This window comes from Peromyscus leucopus, chromosome X (genome assembly GCF_004664715.2).
Source record: "Peromyscus leucopus breed LL Stock chromosome X, UCI_PerLeu_2.1, whole genome shotgun sequence".
Classification (NCBI taxonomy): domain Eukaryota; kingdom Metazoa; phylum Chordata; class Mammalia; order Rodentia; family Cricetidae; genus Peromyscus; species Peromyscus leucopus.
Genome location: NC_051083.1, coordinates 89,773,778 through 89,779,905, shown reverse-complemented (window position 1 = coordinate 89,779,905; position 6,128 = coordinate 89,773,778). Strand labels below are relative to the sequence as shown.

Here is a 6,128-nt window from a genome sequence, read left to right as displayed (position 1 = left end):
TAGGAAGGGCTTAACCCTGGAGATTCTTAGGAGACAAGTTTCCCATATGTGGCCAGCACCATGTCTCTGGCAGAAAGGACTGGGTGTCTTAGTTACTCTCATACTGCAGTGATAAAACACCATAGACAAGGCACATTATAAAAAGTGTTGAATTGAACTTACACACCCGAGGGTCCCAGCCCCTGATGTCTGGGTAGAGCCATGTCATAGATACAACTGAGAGCAATTCACATCCTGACCTACAAACAGAAGGGGAAAGAGAACTTGCAATTGGCACAAGTCTTTTGACACCTCAACACCCATGCTCAGGGACACACTTCCCCCAAATGTCCAAACCTCTTCATCCTTCCTAAACAGTAGCCCCACCTGGAGACCAAGTTTTCAAACTGACATGTCCATCAGGGCCAGTCTCCTTCAAACTCACACACTGGGTTGAATACTGGCTCTTTTCTCTGCAATGTTGGTTCTCCAATGGTGTCCTCAAACTGGTGTAGAGCTCAGGAATCTCTCATTTGTCCTGAACTTTCTATACTAAAGTTAAATCAAAATCTTATAAACAATACAAATAGACCTATAATCACTAGAGAAATAGAAGGAGTCACTAAAAGTATGCCAGCTAAAAAGCTGAGGTCTGTAGTTGGTTATTTTACTATTTACTCTTTGGGCCTCTCCACCTGCCTCCTAAATAATCTCATATAGACTTATTATTGCTTATAAATGCCCTGCCTTAGCTTGGCTTATTCTAGCCAGCTTTTTAATTTGAAATTGCCCCATTTCCCTTTTTCCTCTGGGATTTTACTCTTCTCTATTTCTGTATGTCTTTTGTTTCTTTCTTATTCTGTGTCTGGCTGTGTGGCTGGATGGCTGGCCCCTGGCATCCTCCTCTCCTTCTTCTTTTCTCTCCCTGGCTACCCTCATTCTGCTCTCTTCTATTTAGTCTCTCTGCCTGGCTGTCCAGCCTGTTATTTCTCCTGCCTTGCTATTGGCCCTTCAGCTCTACAGTAGACCAATCAGGAGCTTTAGACAGGCACAGTAACAGAGCTTCATGGAGTTAAACAAATACAACCTAAAAGAGTGCAACATATCTATTTATCATTAAACAAATGTTCCACAGCATAGACAAGTGTATCACATCTTTAAGTAATATTCCACAACACAGGGCAAGACAATTTTAGAACAGACTTCTAGCAGACTTTCAAAAAGAGTTTGTGTCAATACCCCTCAAAATATTCTAGTAAGTAGAAAAAGATGGAACATTGCCCAATTCTATTGAAGAGACTGAAGTTCCCATATACCTAAACTGCATAAGAATCAAGAAAGAATTACAGATCAATTTACCTCAGACCAAAGATGTTAAAGTACTCACTCAAATACTCACAAACAAAATCCAATAACATATCAAACAGTTCATCAACCATAATTAAATAGGCTTCATCAGAGCATTGTAGGCATGGTTCAACATACAGAAAACAGCTAATGTAATCCAATATATAAATTAACTGAAAGAAAAAGACCACATGATCAGCCTGTCCAAAATTAGAAAGAAAAAAAATCTTTTTTTTTTTTTTTTTTTTTTTTTTTTTTTTTGAGACAGGGTTTCTCTGTGTAGCTTTGCGCCTTTCCTGGAACTCACTCGGTAGTCCAGGCTGGCCTACAACTCACAGAGATCTGCCTGGTTCTGCCTCCCCAGTGCTGGGATTAAAGGCATGCACCACCACCGCCAGGCTTTAAGCCATGCAAGCTAAGGCATATTTTAAAAGAGAATAGAGGTATGAGAAGGAAGGTTTCAGGAAACTTCACATGCTCTCATATATCCTAGCATATTGCTAGTCAGCAAGACATAGTTATTTATTCCACATAATAGTTTCAAGTTGAATTAATACTACAACATAAAGTTGAATTAAATTGATGGGCCTGAATAATTTAAAGTAGTATTTATTGTCATCCTGCCTTGTTTTAAAAAGCAGAAGGTGGTTTATTATTATTTTCTATTTTGATTGAAAATAGATTATTTTCTCATCCAATAAATGTGATTAAAAATCCTATCAAAAGCCTAAAGTAGAAGCCGTAAAATATACTCAAAGTACATGAAGGAGACCCTTCAGGTCTCTATGAATGGTAGGTCAGTCTCTCTGCATTCATACAGGCTTTAATCAACTATGTTAAGACCAAGGGGATGTAGCTCAGCGGTAGAGAGCATATTCCTCATTTATGAGGTCCCGGGTTCGAATCCCGACATCTCCAACATTTTTTTTTTTCTTTTTAACATTTGAATTTTCTTTTTCAGGATGTTTCTGCACAAGGTGTACTAGACTTCAACTTTTTGTTAGGGGATCATATGTGCATAGCTAATTATTGCATGAAATTATTGTATGAAATCTGTCACCATGACAATAGTGTTCATCTATGACTGTGACTATTTTTCCATGGAGACCACCATAGACTAGTGAGTTACAATGAGTTCATGCCTCTTGGTATATGTTTTGTTTAAAGAAAAAAAAAACAAACAAACTCAGCTTTGTTGCTGGTAGCAGTGTCTCTAATGGGTACTATTATTGTTATTATAATTATAATTATAATTATTTTTATTGAAAATAGATTGTTTTCTCATTCTTTATTCTTAACAATCTTATTAAAACCCTAAACTGGAAGCAATAAAATATAGTCAAATGTCCTGATACAGAAATTTGCGGGCAATATGCATGCTGGATCAGTCTTTCAGCATTCATATAGGCTTTGGTCAAGGAGGCTTAGAACGCGGAGATGTAGCTCAGTGGTAGAGCACATACTTGGCGTGTATGAGGTCCCGGGTTCGATTCTCGGCATCTCCTAGTACTTTTAACTTTCGTATTTTGCTTTTCAGGATGATTCTGCACGAGATATCAGAGACTGTAAGTTTTAGCTAATTATTGGATGAAATTGTTCATCTGTCACCATGACATCAATGTTCATCTATGACTGAGACTACTTTTCCATGGTGACCGCCATAGTCTGGTGAATAGAACATGGTTGTGCCTGCAGGGATATGTTTTGCTCACAGAAAAAATAGCAAGCTCAGCTTTCTTTCTGATGGCAGTTTCACTAATGGGGACTATTATTGTTATTATTACTTTTTATTGAAAATAGATTGTTTTCTCATTCTTTATATGTCCTAAAAATCTTATCAAAACCCTAAACTGGAAGCCATAAAATAGCCTGAAAGGACCTGACACAGGACCTTGTAGCCAATATGAATGCTGATCATCTACTCTCATAAGTGCTTTCATCAATGAGGTTGAGAACATTGCCTGTAGCTCAGCAGTAGAGTGCATGCTTTGCATGCTTTGTATATGTGAGGTTCCAGGTTTCAAGGTTTTGTTTTGCGGCATGTCTCTGCACATGGTGTCCCAGACTTTATCTTCCTCTATGAGGTTATATATGCATAGCTATTTATTGGATGAAATTGCTCATCTCTCACAGTGACAACAATGTGATGACATTTTCCATGGAGACCACCATATTCTGGTGAGTAGAACATGGTCACGCTTCGAGGGATATATTTGGTTTACAGAACAAAAGAGCAAAGCTCTGCTTTCCTGCTGGTGGCAGTTTCTCTAATGGGTATGCTTTCTCGGGTGATAACAAGGGTGAAGAGTTCTTGCTTTGATAGAAAAGAAGGGAGGGCTGGAAGATCCATTCCCAGTTACTGAACAGGGGAAGCTGCGCTCTCGTGATAGAAACCTGGGTTCATTATGATGACTGTTTTCAATGGCGACCCTGGTGATGTCCTGGAAAATGAGCATTCCTAGTTTTGGACTGAGCAGAGCTTATGGATTCCTGGAGGTGAGCCCTGGAATCTTCCTTAGAGTGGAGAGGCAGATTCAGGATCCCAGACCCCAGTAGGTTCACCCCATTTCGGGATTTGTAGGAGTGTGTCTCCAGAAGGAGAGAGACTTGAGACTATTGTGCCTCTTCAGTGTGCTGTTCTGTGCAGGGGTGTGCTGGAGTCATTGTCCAGGCTAGGTGTTCTGGGGGAGGAAGCAGGAGGGACATAAGACAATGTGAGCACCCTCCTATCCCAGTTCCTGCTCTGTGAGAAGGGAATGAGATTGCTCACTCAGGATCAGTGGACAGTAACTGGTAAAGCCTAAAGGGAAGTCAATGATTACCCTGCATGTCTCAGATGATTATTTCAATATGCAGTTGGTTAGAGGATTTTCTTTTTCATTTTTTAGTACTTTGAGGTTTTATTTGCTTTTGAGACAGCAATTCACTGTGTCCTACCCTGGCTGAGAACTCTCAGTCATTCTCCTGCCTCAGCTGCCTCGTGAAGGGACTCCAGGTGTGGAACACACTGTGCTGCCATCAGTTTGGGATTTTAATTTCCATTTTTGTGATACCCACCCTCCAGGTGCCCTGTTGTCTCCTCAGAATCCCTGCCATGATGCTCTCTGCACATGGCATTAATATTTCTAATGAATCACTTATAAAAAGGACAGTTCTATCAATGTCCCCTTGAACAACACACCTGAAAGCTTTCCCATTTCTCAATTCCTATTTTCTGCTGATTTTGTGAGCTTTTCTGTATGATTCATAGAACTTCTTTTTTGAATATATGTTTTCTAACTTTTCTCCTAGCCATAGAATTATCTTCTCCATTCTCATCCATCCTCTGGAAGAGCGGTAGATTTTATATTGTAAGGATTCCACCTTCTCCAGTTCTTCCATTATGTTTTTTATTTGGTGTCTTGTCGGTGAAATCTTCACTCAGTCCCAGACACAAGGATTTTCTTCTGTGTGTTCTGTCACTATTTATAGGTTTATTTTTATATTTTTTGTATCTCTAATCTATTTTGAGTGGTGTTTGCACATGATATGATTTATATTTATATTTGTGGATATGGATATACACTTGCCTCTGCATTGATTGCTGAAAGACCATCCTTTCTGCACCAAATTTCCTCTGCATATTTTGTGAAATATCAGTTCTCCAACATCCCAGCATGGTCCATATGCCAATATTCCCAGTGCCTGAGAGGCTGCAGCAGCAACATTGTTAGTTCTTTTCAGCCCAGACTCTGCACAGGCTTGATGTCAGCATGGGATACATAGGAAAATGTTGGTGCACAGTAGCAATGGTCTGTAAATGTGTGGGTGTAAGCACAGACTGTAGATTTTGGACTTGCCAATGTTGATTCCAATAGCATGCTGGTCCAATTACTGTCGGGTCAAATGGAGTACTCTATTAGGCAATGCTGGTCTCTAACTTGGCCCCTCTGTGTTGGACTGACCTAGCATCTTGTCACTAACAGAAGAAGTTGGACCCGACATTTAAAAATATCAGAAAATATCACTTTTACAAAGCCTTAATTTTCTGCCAAAGGACTGAGTGTCATCATATGGTAGCTAATGCCTGTAGCTGAAGTTTCTCTGCTTTCCCATAATAGCCCACTTAAAATTTCTACCAATGCACTCAAGGAGTGCCTTGATTCATAGTTGTCTTCATTCTGTTACTAGACAAACTGCATGCAACTATTTCTGCATTGTGACATGAAATGTTCTAACCTAAATCTGTGCCGCTCATATTTTCTCACTCATATTTGATTCCAGAATAAACTCTCTCTTCTTCCTTTGAGGTGAGAGCTGTGTTTTTGCGTTGACATTTGTCAGTGTGAATTTGTGTATTGGGGGACAGCTACCCACCAACACCACAAGAATTTTCTTGACTGAGAGTAGCAGGAAATGTTAGATAGAAGGATTTCCATTGTGGAGGTAAACAGAAAATATAGGATATCCTTGAGAGGACCTGGAACCTATTTCAATGGGCCCGGCTGTCTCTTCCCTAGGTTATTTATAGAAATGCCAAGGGGTGGAACAAACAACCTCCCCCCAGCACAGCCAAGTGCAGACCATCTCAGACAACTGCACTCAGGCCTGTGGTCCAATCATCCTCTCTATGCAGACCTGCTGGGTAAAGCGACGAGGAACCTGAAAACGGGCTCCCTCAGTGTGTATTGTTATACATATGTGGATATGTCTCTGAAGTTGCCAGGCATACTTATCACTGAATGTTAAATAATGTGCTCATGTCATTCATACATTAAGAGCATATTAGGATCAAGTGTGGTGTATATTTTCTCCCTGTTATT

The 6,128-nt window shown here is 40.0% G+C and overlaps 1 non-coding gene across 1 annotated transcript; it reads left to right on the top strand.

Moving 5' to 3' along the window:
• Nucleotides 1-2,759: 2,759 nt before the first annotated feature.
• Nucleotides 2,760-2,831, top strand: Trnaa-ggc. The gene has a single exon. It is a non-coding gene; the product is annotated as a tRNA-Ala (tRNA).
• The last annotated feature ends 3,297 nt before the right edge of the window (nucleotides 2,832-6,128 follow it).